At 41.5% G+C, this 18,542-nt stretch overlaps 1 long non-coding RNA gene across 1 annotated transcript in view; it reads right to left on the bottom strand.

Moving 5' to 3' along the window:
* Nucleotides 1-18,542, bottom strand: part of LOC111872851 — a 165,827-nt gene that overhangs the window by 97,062 nt on the left and 50,223 nt on the right. Inside the window, exon 2 of the long non-coding RNA XR_002844307.2 lies at nt 586-737. This is a non-coding gene — a long non-coding RNA (uncharacterized LOC111872851). The remainder of the gene's footprint in view (nt 1-585; nt 738-18,542) is intronic.

Here is an 18,542-nt window from a genome sequence, read left to right as displayed (position 1 = left end):
GCTTATTACGTGGCCGTTTTCTGTATTGTCCGATCGAGGCTACATAAGGAGCAGCGAAGGCTATTCAGAGTTAGTCCTCGAGCTACCTCCGAGAGTTCCGAGTTAGCCAGCAACCAGTCAGTTGCATTTGTGATACTGCAAATAGCAGTAATTGTGAATCTGTAATCTGGGTGATTGTAAGTGCGAATGTGAAATAAAATTCGCTATATCAAATACGGCGTGAAGTTATTTGTCGCGTTATACGCCCAACACGTGACAATATATTATACCAACCACTTCACAAGCGTGCAATAGAAAGTTATTTATTATTATTATTATTATTTATATAAATTTCAGGAGTAATCTGTTTGTTTTTTAAGCTGATGACACAAGCATGTAGTAGAAACATGTAAGAAAAGCAAAGTTTTTATTACAGGCTTGTGAGACCGTTGGTATGCTACACGCATATCCTATGCAAAACACAAGCAGGCTGCAGGTCTACAAAAAGGTAAAGTGGGATACAAAAGAAAAACTATTTCCCTGCTATGACATCGATTCTCTTGGACATGCATATTTACTGTTGGCACGTATGTAAATCATACATACCCATTCCAGTGCCACAAGAATATAGAGAACTGGTTCCTGGAGATTGTAGTGTAGCTCCTACTTTCAAGTTTCTTCACTTGCAAGTGTACCATGGCTTACGTCTTCTGCATTTGTCGCTGGTTTGCCCTTCTCAGCGGCTTACCGTGTCACTGCTGTCAAATCAAAAAGCAGTATATCGCTAAAGCTCAACAGAATTAACACACAAACTAATAAACTAAACGTGCGGAAACGGGAGAATGAGAACAAACAAACAAAAACGCTTAGAGCTTTAATTCACGGCACATTTATTATTATTATTATTATTATTATTGTTGTTGTTGTTGTTGTTGTTGTTGTTGTTGTTGTTGGAGGGGGTGGGTGTCCCTATGCACCGCGACCAGTGGTCTATTGTACGTCCCCCTGTGATATTCTACCAGTCTCTATACCCTACCGATACTGGTGTGTGCCATCAGTCCCGACTCAGCCAGCGAGTTCGGCCTCTACTGGCTCAGCGGTATCTAGATGCTTCCCCCATCTACCAGAGGCGTTAGAGACTATTGTCCTTTATAATTTGGCTCAGAGGCCTCCTTGAGGCATGAGGTTCTTTTACGTGCTGTAAAACTACGACACGGGACCCACGGCTTAAAATCCGTCCCGGAGGACTTGTTCCCTGAATTTTTCCCCCATTAAAAATTCCACGACCTCCTCCGGGTTTCAACCCACGTACCTTGAGTCATGAGGTGGGAACGTTACCCCTAAACTACGGAGGCCGCTCATAGCACCTTTACTCAGTGTATTTCGTATGCTCCTCATTATGTGTGGTTTATTTAGCGACTGTCTCAGCAGCTCAGACAACAGAATGTCGAATGGGAGAGTACAGAAGAAATCAGAAGGTATCTGGAAGGAAGCGTCTGTTGCCTACGTTGAAGTGTATCCCGGGTTTAGCCTGGAGGGACGAGGAAAACACGGAAAGCCTCAGTCATGGCGGCTGATCTCCGCGCAGAATATATGAACTCGAAACCTCCTGAATAAGGCCGAACAAGGACAAGGTCTATTCTTCAGAGTGTGAAAACACACGAGTCTTGTTCATTGACGTCACCTTCTGCTCCAATGCTTTTGGAGGAATTTTACGTATTTGCTCAATTTTGTTATTCTAAAGGCTTTAATATTTGTGGAAAAGTGAAAGTTTTAAAGAATATTATAATGAATGACAGGTTCATGAATAGTTTCATTCAACGTGCCTTTCTTAAGGCGAGGGCAGAGTTCTGAGATCACAGTGCTGTTTGTGTTTTGCCCATTTCAATTTTTGAAAGTTTTAACCAGTTTTAATTAAAAGTGATATGGGTGTTATGGCACTGGATGAGATCCCAACTTGAACTTTGTAATTTTCTACAATCTGACTTATTCTTTATGTCATTGAGTGAGCGTAATGGGACCCTGTAACAGGTCGGCCATGAGTATGAGAATGAGGGTTGAGCCATAACACTGGCCCTAGCACTGCGACCTTCAGATCTACTGTGCTTCCCCTTTCGATTAACCCTATATTAATCCTAAACTCAGAATGAAATGTAGGACTTTGTTTACGAGGGCGTCATAAAAGTCACTTGGTTCCATGAAGAATCGACCCAGATGGCGATATCTTAAATAAGCTATAGCCTCACCATCACATAACGCGTGTGTGTGGCTGAGTCATCTTCTTGTAAGCACCTCTCACAAGTTGGGTCCTCTCTCAGTCCCAGTTTGCAAAGGTGTCCAGTAAGCAATCATACCACCCATCTGCGTTGATCTGTGTTTAATTTTAACAGGTCCCTCCTTCTTTTGGCAGAGGGCCCTGATACAAATCCTTTTGCCTGTTTGAGTCCCGTTAAGGAATCCCAGTGTTTTTTGTGATTTCTGTTAGTCCAGTCCGTGATTGCTTTCTTGGCAACTCCAATTGAGATGCCGCAAGGTGGGTCAGGTCCTATGAACGGCTGTTCAGGTCCTGTTATTGCCAGTTGATCTGCGGTTTCATTCCCTGCAATACCCTTATGACCTGGCACCCATGTCAGTTGTACTCTGTTATGTCTGGCTACTTGTGTGAGGAATTGGTGGTAGTTCCAAACCAATTTTCAAGTGATTTGGTGTGTACCAAGTGCTTTAATTGCAGCTTGAGTGTCTGATAGAATATAGAAGTTCCTATCTAAATTATCAACTGCACAGGCCTTAATTGCATACACCTCCACCTGGAATCAGGTCGGCAATGCTCCTTGAATGATATGCAGGCCTGCCATTCACTCGGGCACAAAAATTCGCTCAATCTTGTTCAAGAATTGAAATGATCTAAAGTTCATTTACTTATTCTTACAGCTGCTGGAACATTTACTACCAAGCAGCCCTTAATCCTGGATGTTAGCACATGAGACTAATTCTCTGGTTTCGACAAAGTGGAACTTAGTCTGGCAGATATTTTGGAGGAATTGTTCAACAGCCGATCGACTTATCGCCAGGGCTCTACTTAAGTTAGAAAGCAAAGCATTTAATAAAGCGAACATACCCCCACCCTTCGAGTTGGATTCCAGCTCGTGATCTCAGAATTCGAGCTCTCAAAACGCCTTAAAGTGCCCACTGAATTTGTGCTTCTACGGGATATCACTACATGAAATTCGAGATTATTACAAAAACTCGTCTTTCTCCACACCACACCAATGTTCGTAAAGGCAAAATGTTTTTTGGTTGAATAATACAGTGGAAGATACTTGTTCTTACAGATCACCATGGTTACCCAGCCAGCCTGCTCCAAGTCTTGAGGCAGAATGAGGGTAAGGTTCAGACAGGAAGGTTGCTAGGGCTGGAGAGAAGCTGAAATAGCTATTGGATCATGTCGCTGGTGTTTGCTCAGGATTGCCATGCAAAGTAAAATTGAATTCAAACAGAACATCGCTGTGGAGAAGTAGCTGCTCCCCTAGCCTGGCAGACAGAACAGCTCGTGCGGACAGCTTGGCTTGGCCGTTCTCTGAAAGCCCAATACACAATCGGGCGCTTCGAAGTCTTGCGAATCCTTGTAGTTTCTAATACATTGGCACACCAATAGCGAGGGAATGGAACAAAGAGTTTTCTACAAAACTGATTTTTTTCCCTAAAAATTTTTTGTTACTGGGATGCAGGGACTTGTCGTTTATCTGAAACTTAGACCATTAAAATTATCTTCCTGAACTAGTGTCTAAAGTAGGCCTACTAATTGTTACCGAAGTTAATTCTATCTTGTACCCATGCCTCTTAATTCGAACATCTCAAGCATTTGACAAAAAAAAAATATTTTTACAATAAATACCATTATTTGAAATTATGTCATAAACTGGTCATTTACATTATTACACCCTACAATTAATTGTATGGTTAATAGCTCTGAAAAAAAAATATGATACAGCAGTTGTTGCTTTAGAAAAAAGAACTGCTAATCTTTCAAATTCCTCCTCCTCCCTCATCTTCTTAACGGATTAGGTCCTCTGGTTTGTTCTAATTCACAACTAATCCTCGAACCCATTAATACTTTGCATAATGTGGAGAATTCCCAGGACAGAATATCGGTGTGTTAGTCTATACACAAAAACACAAATACAGAAAGAATGCAAACATGTGTTGAGTGGGGTTTGAACGAAAAATCCCAGTGTTCGAGTTGTCGAAGATATTCCTAACATTAGGTTAATTTCAATCTTTTTTTCGTCGAAATTAATATTCACTTACTAATCCCAGTTTTTCATAGATACCCAGTGGTGCCATTGAAGCCATAATGGAAAAGACGAACAATCTCGTTAATTAAGGCTTAAATGCTGACTTGTTGTGGCAAGAAATGTTAAGTCTCTGAAGACTGGTTTTGCATGTCACAACATTAGAGCAGAATTCCAACTCTACGTGAAAAACATATGTTAAGGAAAGATGGATGACTTATCACAGGATGTGAAGCTCGAAAATCTAATTAAATGGTTAATATTTCATGTTGTAAGCGACAGTTTTTGAGTAAATTTCAACGACAATAGAAATGGAGACCACTTGTAAATTCTGTGTTAAGCAAGCGAGACGCTTAAAATTGAAGGAAAATAAGGAATAGAGAAATTCAGGAAATCCGGACGCGAAGTGAAATAACATAAGGAATCAGAAGAATGTGGAAAAGAAGTGCTGAATAGGAAAAGAGAGAGAGAAATTCGGAATTTCGAACTGTGAAGAAGTGGAGTAGAAGAAAATGTAATGCGGAAAGAAAATCGCATAAGATTCAATAGGGAAAGCGTGGAAGTGAGGTGAAAGCGACAGAGCAATGAAACAAATCCGAAATTGTAATATGATTAAAAGGAGTAAGAGTAAATGATACCTATAGGATATTGGTGGGAAAGCCAGACGGAAAGACCAAGGCGTAGGTGGGTGGACAATATTAGAATGGATCTTAGAGAGATAGGATGGGATGGTATGGATTGGATAGATCTGGCTCAGGATAGGGACCAGTGGAGGGCTCTTGTGAACACGGTGATGAATTTTCGGGTTCCATAAAATGCTGGGAAATTCTTGAGTAGCTGCAGAATTGGCGGCTCCTCAAGAAGGGCTCAGCTCCATGAGTAAGTAAGTAAGTAAGAGCGAATGTAAAGGAATAACCGAAACAAGAGATACAATAAGAGAAAAGAGCGCAAGAAGAAGAATTTATGGAGAATTAAGAAAGTTTAGACCATAGGAGAAGAAGCTGCAGGTAAGGAAGATGGTGAGATAGGATGAAATGAAGAAGGAATAAGCAAAGATGTGAAAGGAAAAAGAGGAAATTAAGGCGGCAAAAGGAGGGGAAGTGGAGGAGAAACAGCAGGCGTGGAATTAATTATAAAATACATGAAAGCCAAACACGAGATAGGAAGATCACAAGAAACTGAGTATATGTAAGAGGCGTAAGAGAGGATATGAAAATACAACGAAGATGCAGGGGAAGCTGTTGGGAAGTGGATACCACGTCACGAAGAGCTGAAACGAACACTTCTCCAGAACAACCAAGGTATGCAGAAAACGAGTGAACCTGGCATTAGCAGTCGGCCAAGCAAGCAAGCAGAATCCGTCCTCTACACACACTTGCAGACACAGCTCTCGGAACGAGATGTCCCACTCAGATACTCGGAGCGGCAACCAACGCGCTACGCCTTCCACAACGGGGCATGTGTACACAATAGTGGAATCTGGATGCTACCTGGCTTAACCACTTGAAATCGAGGACAGCGGCTGGTTCAAAGGAAATCGAATGAAAGTCAAGATATACCACGCTGAGTAGACTTCAAACAGGAAGATGACAAGTTCTGGTAGAAGGGAGAAAGAGGTGGAGGGTAGAAGAGGTGGTAGCAAAAAAAAAAAGTGGATAAGCCTACGACAATGAGATGACGATGAGAACAGCCTGAAAGGAAATTGGAGCCTGAATTTTTCTTCTTAAAGTGGAGCATCTCTCAGCAAAACAGTTTCCAAAATTTTCGGTACATTTTCATGTTGTTTCGAAAAGGGAATAGAGTTGCAATTAATGTCTTTGTGGCTTGTCATTTTGGTGATGATAAAGATCATTATCATCTTCATCTATTAGTGGTTTTGGTCTTTTCCGTTTCCCTGTGTAATTTTTATATTTTTTTAAAAGTTTTTCAGTTATGTTGTAAGCTACATTAAACACTAATTTCATACAATTTGTAATATGTAACTAGTTTTATAACTGTATCTCTCAATTGCATTCATGACGTTCGAGGTCTCTTTTTCATTTGGGTTAATATTCATAAACCATTCATTCAATACTTGAAATTTTCATCGTTCGTAAAAGTTACAGACTTTAAATATTCTCTTATCCGTCAGTTAATTACATAGAATCTTTCGGATTCATTGTTTCCTTCGTGCTTGTACCAGTGCCTGGTTGGGTTCATTGGAAATCATTTGAGGTTTAATGCATAAAGCGCTCACCAGGCGTGCTCAAGAAGTTATGGTTTAGGAAACATGTATGATGTCATATTAATTTGTTTTCATAACCTGGGTTCATTATTAAGTGAAGCTCATCCAGTGCTTCATAAAAACGAAATAAAGGACTTTATGCTTCCTTCTTGCTCCTTCCGGAATAATAATTATATATATAATATTATTAATTTTGAGAGGAGAAACTGTTATGTTTTCCTATGTAAAATCCATTTTCCTGTATACTAATGCCTTCATAGCTTATATATAAACCCGTTTGAAGTTGGGAGCATATGTATGACAGCCAGGGTCGCCTCTTTAAGGAAATGAATTTTGCTTAACAAAATGTTATTTAAATATGAATTAGACAACACGAAACTAGAATCACTTCGTCGTTGCTTGATCCTATGGAAGACACCTTAAATAGTAGCTGAAAACTGGTTGTAAAACACCCTGCTGAAAGAGCCCTGCAGAATTCGGAAGTAAGGCAGGATAGGATACGAATTTTGGCCGAATACCAGACAGAGAATAAAACAAATAAGTACAGAATTTTCATGGGCGAGCTAAACAAACTTAGAATCCAGAGAATGCTCTGAGAGGATAATATTAAAACGTGAATATATGGATTTTACTGAACGTGCCCAGTTGTGACACAGAGATTTACAGATTTCGGGAACTTCAGGTCCTAACACAACGGTATCAGTTACATAGGGAGTGTTTAAACACGGTGCCTAAACTTCCCCCTCACTTGCCAGTGTTTACATACACTTACGGTGTACTTTCCGAATGTTCGTGTAGACCGTTTGCAATAATATGTTTTGACTGCACGCTTCACGGCACAGTCAAAGACTTTACCGCGTCTTTAACTGCATCCCTTGAATTCAGAGCTTTTAAGTCCATCCATCCACTTACCCCTCAGGATGGGTGTCCATGAGTCAACAAAGCCCTTAAATCGCAAGGTGGATCGAATGGAGTTACCCCCGTAATAGACTTGCCGCTTGGGCGCGCAAACAGAGACTAAAATGTGCTTGAAACATAGCGGGTGTGTGTACCAGCGCACACAAGGCGACAAATTCACTCTAAATATATCTTTACCGTAGAAGTGAATTTGATAAAAAGAGGATATCTTTAGTCCTGTGTTTAAACACAACGCATTTAAGGTGTATGGGAGAATGAAGGGAGTGTTTAATTCCCTTAACTTCGGCCCTATATGCAACTGAGTGGACAGCTACGTGTTCCGGTCCGTGTACTCCAAAGAACAGGGTTCGGATGTCAGTCCCGCAGGAAGCTGGATGGGGCTCAGAAGAGGAAAATCTCTGGCCCTTCCGGAAAAGTACAGGTTGCCCCATCTGCAGGTGAGCAGTACATGAGCCAAGTTATTCTGAGATTTAGGTTGCGAGAGGAAAGGGTAAATTATCCCTCTACCAGGCCGTGGAGACCAATAGGGTTGTGAGATTTTGAAGCTTCCACATTTTCTAAAAAATCGACTTACAGATGGCGGTGAGGTTGTCAGCCTTACGCGCCGGCCGCCCTTTACCCCCAGGAAGATTCATGGTACCCATTTCTGTTAGAGGCTCGGTCGACCTCAGGGCCATATTGCGGCTGGAAGGATGAGGTAAATTGAAAAAATCCACCTCATCGGGATTCGATTTCTAGCACAGCCCCTCAACCAACTACGCTACCACGTGCCCCGTGGAATAGACAGTAAGAAATATAATTACATTCACGAGAGAGGTAGGTATGTCTGAATTGTTCAGAACCACACGGAAATGTAGCACGGAAATATCAGCGCAAAGACAAAGGTAAAAGTAAAGGTTATCCTGCCATTTTCCTGGAGGGACTGGACGAATCACAACGTAAATTCACCGTGGTGCTAGATCCAAGGATATGACGCCATGCAGTGCCGTAGACAGCTACCGACATTTCGGAGCTACCTGCTGCCTCTTCTATTCTTCTTCCCCCGAAGACAGAGGAGAAAGATCCCTCAGTAACGTCGATGGCTGTCTTCAGGACTATACGGTGTCATATCAAAGAATAAAGTTGTCTTCAGCTTCACTTTCGCCGTAGCAAGAACGTAAGAACTCACAAAAGGGTCTATAGTTCGGACGAGACTCGAACCCGGTGCTTCCGTAGTCTAGACCGTCATCACTACGTCATGAAGCTTATGTTTATGTTTTGAAAGCAAGAAATACAGCAAAAATGAAAGAATTTGTAAATTGCCCCAACTGGCTTGCCTATGACCACGAACGTCCTCAAGTGAATATTTTAATAAATGAACTACTTTTGTCGCACACGCCTACTGATTGTTACGTGTCAGTCAGCCTCGAACCCTCCACTTGTCTCTGTCCTACGATGGCTACTCATATTGGAACCACCGAATTTCACTTACTGAAGATTTCAGGCTTTCAAGCCAGTTCACTGCTAATGTGGCCCTCTTTGTGAGCAATGGCATCATAGAGAGGTAAGATATGTTCTCGCTTTTCGGGAATCCTTACTCTCTCCATCGTGAAGGCAAAGTGACTACCAAATCGTCCCAGCCTATACTTCATTTTGCTGGTCCTCAGTTTGGTGGGAACTGCTTTTATTGAAATGAAAGAGTAAGTTTCCCACATTGATAAGCTGACTTCCTTATATGATCCAGCAGGCATAGCGCAGTCGGTATAGCAGCTGGCTACGGGCTGGGCGACCGAGGGGTCGAAATTCAAGTCGCGGTAGGATCAAGAATCTCATCTTTTCACGTCGTCCAAATCGGTTCTGGGACCAACTCAGCCTCCCATCCAATGGGTAACAGGAGCTCTTTCCCGGGGAATAAAGCGGCCGTGGTGTGAAGCTGAACACTCTTATCCAGCTACTGTGGACGTCAAGAAAATGTGGATCTATACATCGACTCCTACATACGCCTTCATGGTGTAATGTTTAATTAGATAAACACAGGGACAACTTTACCTTTCACATTTACCCCATGTATGTGCTACGATTGAAATGAAGGAGTAAGTTTCCCACATCAATAAGTTTACCCCTTATGTTTTCTGGGGATAATTCGTGTGGCCCAACTCTGATTGCTATCACCCTGAGCGTAAACTGGATATGCAGAGCAAATCCCTCTGTTGTTAAACAGCCCGATATAAATCCGTTTGTCTGACGTAGAAGCAGCAATAATGTTATAACGCAATCATTAATAATAATAACGAATTATTTGGAAAGCTGACCTCTGACAATCTCTGAATGTGATCGCAGTGGGGTACAGAAGTGCAAGTTATTGCGTCTGGTTTGTGGGGTTTAAATCCTGAGTTGTGTTGGTGCATGTGGCGTGGCTGTGTCTTGCCTTTAATTGGTTTCCAGGGGCCGCACATTAACGTTGTAGAAATGTTTCTCTCTCTTTCTCTTTTCTTAAGATAAGTTGGTCCAGAGGAACGAGGTAAGCTGAAGTCGTCCCTACGATAAGCTCCAAACCGTAAATGCATTACGGAGCAGTTCTCACGGCTCCGAGTAATAAGACTACCGTTTTCTGGGATGTGACGCCGTGTAGTCCGGGAGAAACATCCACTGTCTTCGTTTTCTACCACGAAAATGAGGGCAGACTGTTAGTTTTCTACAAGAAAACAAGGTGGCATATCGTCGAAGATGGTACTGTTAATGCACACGAGAGGCTGAGAATTACAGCACCGCGATTCTTCTTATGTCTGTAGGAGTTGGAGATGAGTAATCAGCTTGATGGTCCGGCCTACTTACCCTCAGAAAAGGAGTCTGTGGTAAAAACATGTCCAGTCGAGTAGACGCTACGTTGCCTCGAAGTGTGATGAAAAGAAATTTCCTTGAAGAATTATATCTTCCTAGCCACAACGCCGTGTAATATGTTGAAAGTAAACGGATGTTTAGGAGGAATATGTTGCCTCCATCTACAGGGTCGAAAAATAGGCCAAGCAAAAACCTGAGTGAATCAGGTGGCAAGGTCTGCTGGAGGCGAAGTATTCCTCCGAAACGTCGGTTCACTTTCAACTGACTACTCGCCGTTATATCCCAGAAGATAGAACTCTTCATAACCACCGCTGTGAGAACCACAAATCCTACATATGAACAATTTTGCCTCTGCCTGGAATAGAAGATCTAGCGTCCAGTTTATAGAAGTCAAGTAGCGTCATGCAGAACACTCAGAGTCAAGATTTTCTTGGCCTCTGAATGAACATGCATAGAGCCTAAGATCTGAATCTCCAGGTCTTCCCGTGCACCCCACTTGGAAATAACACATCCTGTTCTGCCATTTCAGAAAACGTTTGCTTGTACAGCTTACCTTCACTAATCTTGCTTTAGCTCTTAATGAGCGTGTATGCAGTGCATAATGTAACACCACTTTCGTCTGCAGTAGGTAGCAGAGTTACTACATAAACTACGTCTACATGTTCACCCCCCTTCCACATAAAGGGGCACTGGCTTAGATTAAAGACAAGAGACGCCAATTCACTTGGAGGATACTACAAGCTGGACTACTGTCAAGTTTTATCTGCAGTAACAGGCTAAATTAGGCCAAGAAAGTAATTAAACTGAAGTGATTTAAATGAGTTCCTAGTATCAAGCCCCGGATTTAAGCAGTGAAAGCTTGGTCACATTAGCCATAAACTGAGAATTTAACCAGTCTACATGGAGGGACGCTTGTGGAATATCACGGACTGGAGGCAAATGAACAGGCCATCCGACATACACTTATATACTGCCTATTGTCGAGAACTTCGAGACATTCTTTTGCTTAATTTCTGTAGACCTTCTGTGTAAGCAAACTGTGTTACGTGTGCGAATAACAATTTATCATGCAAACATTATGTACTCCACCTGCAGTGTTGGAATAGATTGACTAGGCAGTCATGATGTGGTATTTTGAGTTTTCAATATTTGTATTCATTAATCTAAAAATTCTGAGACACGCTGACATAAACAGTAAAAGTTACTGGCTTTATGTGGTCGAATGCCGATTACAAGCTCTCGTCCACCGTTATCCAGTGTCTTTAAGGTTGAGGGATTTATCGTAAAAATACGCAACCAGTTTAACATACATATTTGCCTTATATCCTAGTACATTCAGGGTATATAAATAATATGTATTTGATAAACTTTTCAAGCGAATATCTTTTAATAAATTTTAAAGAACGTAGTGTTACATGTAAGACTGTAAAATACCGAGCTGGCACTAAGTGAAAAGTGCAACAGGGTGCTACAGTATAATATTATCATGTATTCTTCACCCCTTGATGATTTAGATCTGGAATAAGTAACCACGCCCACCACCGAACGTAGCAGTCCTGTGGTGAGCACTTCTCTTTCGTATTTGGGGTCAACCGCGTTTAAGTTTTGGGGCCCTGAGACGAGATATTCTGCCTCGGGTTCTCCATTCGTTTGCTGAACATATTCACACAGACGTCGACGTGTTACCTCAAATTAGGCCACGACTACTCCCCTCTACACATTTATGTATTATGAGCAAATTGCCCGATATTTCAACGCTGAGTGCTCTGAGCTACTGCAAACATATTCAGATTAACCACAAATAAATAAATAATCACAGCTACAAACCCCCACATCGAGATGAATAGGTACACACACGTTAGCTATATGTATCTAAGTTGCTGAAACAAGAGTCACTTTGTAAGATTTGAGGTTATCACGGCGGTGAATATGAAGAAAGCAGTCTTCTGGGATGTGGCACCGTGTAGATGTGGTGTTAACCCACGTTTCGGAGGAACGTATGGCCTACATCTTCAGAGTAGAAGAAAAAAATAAGATATCCGTGAGCGACGAGACCGTGTAAACCGGTACAAGCAGTACACGAACAAAGTGATGCAAAAATGGACTAAAAGATGCCGAGAAGACGAAACATTTAAGACACTTAGATGAAAGAAAGTTGTCACAAAAATAAAATTTATACTTGATAAAATTATCGTCGATAACGCTGATGCGTTAGAAACACGAAGAGAGGGATAGGTCACATTGAAAAGTGCTCGAACATAGCACCGAATATAAGGTTACAGATGGAAGAATAACATGAGAATGAAAAGGACGCAGCGAAGAGGATTTTGATGTAGGAAAGAGCATTATATATCTTCATATATGTGTGGATAGGAGCCGGGGTAGAGCAGTCGGTATAGCGACAAACTAATGGCAGCACTACGGAGCAGTCGGAGTTCGACGCCCGGTAGGGCCAAGAATTTTCTATTCTCGACGTCGTCCAGACCGGTTCTGAGGTCCACCCAACCTCCTATCCAAAGGACCCAGGGGGCTCTTTCCCCGTGGTAAAGCGACGGCGGCGTGATGCTGACCACCCACCTCTAACTAGTGCTGAGGTAAAAAAATGTGGATCTTCTTCCACTCCCTTATACGTCTTAATGGCGTAGTGCTTAATTAATTAAGCACAGAAACAAGTATACCTTTTTAAGTTTAATATACGAATGGAAGGGCGGTAAGTCACGCGAGCCTTGTGAACCTTATATTGACACTATCTAATGCATTTTCGCCTGTCGTTTTGTTTTGTATGGAACTCAGGCGCATGCCCAAGCGCCACACAAATACAAACAATTCTGTGTTTGCCGCACAGGCCTGCTGCTTCTTTTCTGTGAAAGTCTGGGTCCTTTAGACCAGTCCCGCGCCTACGCAAACTGTTGACGTCATCCCGACATTCATGAGCAATATTATAGATTGCATTGCTTATTTTTAAACATTATTGCATTAATTTTATGGTTGAAAACTCTAATTTTCCAATTATTTTTGAAACTAATATGCAAATTTATGAATAAAGACAGGTTTTAATGAACAAATCGTGGATTTTTTCATAATTTCAAAGCCAAAAACATGTGTAAAAACATGCAAGTTTAACACGTTAGATGTATTCTCCAAATCACGCATGAAGTAATGAACATTGAAGAACCGTGTTGATAATGGGTGAATAACAGAGATATTTGCATATACATGTTAGGTCTGCTCGTGATGGGATGTGGCGAGCATCGCTTTTTCATCGTCAATAACAGACAGCTGTTCGCTCTCCAAAAGTGTGTAACCATTAATTAAAACGACGAAGTGAAACGAAATTAAAAATAGCTGTAAAGTTTAGAAGGAAACAAGGTTTAGAGAACAGTGGCCATTGCTGAATCATACAAAGGTTCTCAGAATTGCTACATTAAGGCTGGGCAGTTCCATTCATGTCAATAACAGATCCTGTATATATGAAATATTTTTGTGTGATATGACAACGTTTTGTTCCACACGTTTAAAACACGCACACATAAAAGACATGCATACACGAGCGAGGGCGCACGCACACACACAAACAGACACATAAACACACACACATGCACGCGCTTCGTGAAAGAAACTTCCAAGCCCGGTGTCCACTGATCTAAGGATTATTTTGTAACGTTTCTCAAATGCAATGATTATATGATGTCGAATGTTAGGATACCTGCTCGCGATCGTCATCTGCTGAAGTATACTCATGCTATCCCATTATTTCCCTGGAGGAACTGAGGAAAACGGCAAAATCCAAGACATACCAGCTGGCCAAGATGCTAAGAATGAAGCCATGGCCTTCTGAGTACTTAGAAGAAATGCTAAACAGTCACTGGCCACATTTCCCCCTGTCCTCTGATTGAAAAAATAGGCACTGACACTTAACTTCCATGAAAAGAATGGGCAGTAGCCATTGGATGGGAGGCTACGTGGGCCCCAGAGCCGGTCTGGACGACGTGAAGAAGATAAAATTCTTGACACTATCGGATCTCGAACTCCGACACCTCCGTCGTCCAGCCCGTAGCCAGTCGCTATACCGACTGCGCTGTCCTGGCTCATTGGTTAGGCTGAGTAACTTCGTCAATATTCTCACTTGGGATAGTCGACGGGCCGGCGGAGGTTCGAACCGGACATCTCTTGAACAGAGATCTAGAGCATAACTAAGTTAGTAAGTAAACGTAAAGCTATCCCTGTACCAGGCCGTGAAGGACCGTAGGGTTGTGAGACGTTGAGGGTCCCACATTATCTAGACAATCGGCTCACATATGGCGGTAAGTTTCTAGAGCATAACTATTACTTAGAACTGATCGGTGGAGGTTTTACGTAAGGCTACTAGAATCAGAAGGAAGGGAGGTTTGTATATCCCTGCTAGTAAAGTCTAGGACAAGTTCTGTTTATTTCTTCTTGTACTGTGTGTCGCTTATTGTGCGAGTTGGTCTACTAGCAAGCTTCATTCGTGTCTCGCGGAATCTGACATGACACTGATTTGACTGCTCACTTGCTACACCCGTCTGCACATACAAGATAGTATTTAAAGTAGCTGCCTTCTGCATCTCTACGTCAGCCTGAAAAGAAAGGATTTGTAGCAGCCCCTTAAGCATGACGTACAGTTGTTTCAAATGCAGTTTCACATGGGTTCTGAAAATCTTAACTCCCTTTGAGGATTAACACATTAATGTATTTTTGATAATAAAATAACTTATCGCTATCATGTGCTAAGCTAAGTACTTGTAGGCTAGCCAGTTTACACTTTAGAAATTTATATAAATGAAAATGAGAGTAAAATAATCATGATGCTTTTGGATAATTATACCTGTAAATGGATCTACCAACATGTCTCTCTTTTGTCAACTGTCGTCGTTTTCAAGGAAAAGAGTTTTATTTAGAAAATATCATTGAAACCTGTATTTTTGTAGTTTCCCCAGGATCGGATCAAATAATTTTATGAATATGCGAGCGGGTGGCACGTGGTAGCGTAGCTGGTTGAGGCATGTACGTCAAGGGGTTGATTGCCGATGAGATTATTGGACTTTTTCCAATTTAGCCAACACTTCCAGTCCCACCATGGCTCTGGGATCGACTCAGCCTCTAACAGAAATGAGTACAAGGAAACTTAATGGAAGTAAAAGGCGGTCGGCGCGTAAGGCTGATAACCTTAACGCCATCTCTGAACCGATTGTCTAGAAAATGTGGGACCCTCGATGTCTCACAACCCTATGCGCCTCCACGGCCTGTTACAGGATAGTTTTACCTATTTTACATGGCTGAGTGTCTCATAATTAAATATTTACATACTGTTGTACACGGCTAATACATATAGAATGTCCCTTGTGTGAAGGTACTGTGAGCTGTAAATGGGACAGCATTTTTGTGGTATCGCAAAGGGAATACCTTCAGCTACACAGTTTTCTGTCTTACCACAGCTCGCGCCAGATCTCTCCTTGTGCAGCATTTGTCTCAGTTTTCTTGATTTCTCTGTACATCATTGGATTTAAGTTAGGTTAATGGGGAACGTGGTTCTGTTGGACGGTATTATGATGTTATCAGGGTGCGAGATGAAATTTATTGTAGAAATGGACGTTAAGATAGGAGGTTGACTATGTGTTCAGAGTTTATTACACGTACATACATTAGTATAAGATGCATTAACGAAATTCATGACCGCTACAACTTATTGCAGACTAAACACCGCTCACTTAACTAACACTAACTATCTTATGCTTCGATTATCAACACTATGGTAGGTTGTGTGATTTTAGATTAATGTTCACCGAATAACAGAATTTCTAGGACACTGGAAGCTATAATTTGGTACTTGGATATTTGCAATGTCTTGTAATCTATGCGGGACACGCGGTATCGTAGTAGGTTGAGGCACTATGCTAAAAGCCAAAAGGTCGTGGGATCGATTCGAAATGAGGTCACTGAATCTTTCTATTGACCTAATCTTTCCAACAGAAATATGACCTTGCGTTCAACCCACCCTCTGACAGAAATGAATACCAGGAACTTTCCTAGAGTAAAGGGCTGCCGGCGCGTAAGTCTAACAACCTTACCGCCATCTATGAGCCGATTGTCTAGAAAGTGTGGGAGCCTCGACGTCTCACAATCCTATGGGCCTCCACGGCCTGTTATAATTATAATTCTTCCCTTTTTATCTAATAATCTGTCTCTGATTAGATTGCATATGCTCTTGTGTGTGTGTATGCGTGTTCGAGAGAGGTGAGAGAGAGATCTGAAACACGGACCTCTGGTGTTACAACTTGGAAACGTGCGTCACCATTGCCTCGAGTGAAGCTTTGCTCTGAACAAGTATCTTCTTTCCTCTTGAAACTGAAAAACAAACAGGAAAGTAACTAATTGGTTCTTGCAAGAAACACACACGAAGTTTCTTCCAAGAGTCAATTATCTGTTTCATGACACGAATTATTTACTTCCAATGTTCCTTATACCCAAAGTCAAATTCATTATTCTTCTATCGGAAGATAAACGGAATAACGTCCATAGCTAAGATAGAGCAGCCCCAGCTCAGGGCCGGATCAATTGTATTTATAAATCCCATATGTGAAGGCTCCCTCAAAAATAACGAACCAGAAATAAGGAATGTTTCCAAGACAAAATAGCAATAAAATGAATTACAAATAAATACATAAAAGGATATAATTCACTTATAGGTTTTAATCAAAATGAATATACGAATATGTCCTTAATGAAACAGAACAGATCAACATAAAATCGAATTACGTTTAATAATATCGGCTGGTGAGAAGTATTGTGACATGTAGCTCCATTTCTGAGCAACGAATCTGTAATCATATTCCCTAGGCAATGAATACGTGAGCAACAATCGGATAGCTTCCGTTGCTGTGCGACGGCACTGTGAATGCAACAATAGAACCAGTGTCGCAAGAGGCGTTTTCTATATGGTTCGCATATATCCAATTCTGGGCAACGGATGTGTTTTCTGAGTTGTGACCCGACCCGAGACTATACATGTAGTAGCCAAAAGTATTTGTCAGTTCAGTCGAGTCGAGTCGAGTCGAGTCGAGTCTTGGTGATTTGTGAAGTGGGTAAATTATAGAGATAGCGCTATAATTCATTGTGATTAGGAAAGATTGTGAAAAAGGTGTCAATAAATCCAACCTTATAATCCAAAACCCAATATTATTAGTCACGGAGCCATAAACTAGTGACAATATGTATATAATTGAATGGGATGGAGGGAGAATAGGGAAAAATTCTTATCTGTTTCCATTGGCTATTCAAAGTATTAGCAATGTAGAAAATAACAGCTAATCAGGTAACTAAGCCTATTAATATAAAGTATAGCCAGCGCCATGGCCAGATGAATAATGGTATTGTGTGACCGGAACCTGCATCTCCGCCAGTCAAGAAGTAATGTCCAGCTATGACCATACTCCGGCAACCCGCACTACAATCACGCACGTGCATCTGCATGAAATGTGATGCGGTGAAATTGGTCATCTGCAAACTCAGTCCTTCACTCGTCCAGTTCCATCTGCGGAACCAACAGTTTTCTTGAAGCGACAGTTTCATTCCCGAGATGAAATTCTTTGAACGGCACCGACACTAAACACGGCTGGGTCACTGGGAAGTACAGCGAAACTGAAGTTCACACTTTGGCTTTCGGTGAGGAATCCAGTCCAATATGCGAATTCCATTACATTCCAGTAAATGGCATATTTTCACAGCCGCTTCACGAAGAAGCTAATGTGAAATAATTCAGCAGTGAGAGAAAACAGGAGCCTCGGAATATTTGTTGTTGCGTCGCAAGCATCTTGTGTGGATGTTTCTTTTTATTGTTACTGGCACGTCAATGGCAGTTTGTAGAATCTGCTCGGCTTGTCTAAGAGGCTCTGTTTCACGAGTCTTATTATCTCCGGAGATACGGACTAGCTCTCTCGATAGGGCCCAGACGAGTATGATTTTTCTTCTGTGGACGAAGGCAGAATCCAGTCACCGAAACTTGTTTCAAATACGAGTAATAAACCAAATGATGGATAATGTTCAAAAAGTCAATAATTGTGCTAGGATAGTACCTCAAGATAAGCCACGACCAATTCCATGTCATTACTAATTAATCGTTCACAACCACTATATAGTTAGCATTCATGATGACATTTGACAAACTGTGATCTGCGGGGTTGAGAAACCTTTTTAAATAACCTAATAACTAGTATTTATTTGCTATATTTTGTAAGAATTCTGACTTCTGAGAACCAATGAACAGATTAGTCTTGAGAGCCCATATCCAG

This window comes from Cryptotermes secundus, unplaced genomic scaffold, assembly GCF_002891405.2.
Source record: "Cryptotermes secundus unplaced genomic scaffold, Csec_1.0 scaffold298, whole genome shotgun sequence".
NCBI classification, from domain to species: domain Eukaryota; kingdom Metazoa; phylum Arthropoda; class Insecta; order Blattodea; family Kalotermitidae; genus Cryptotermes; species Cryptotermes secundus.
Note: the sequence above shows the minus strand (reverse complement) of the source record. Positions and strands in the feature narration are given on the sequence as shown.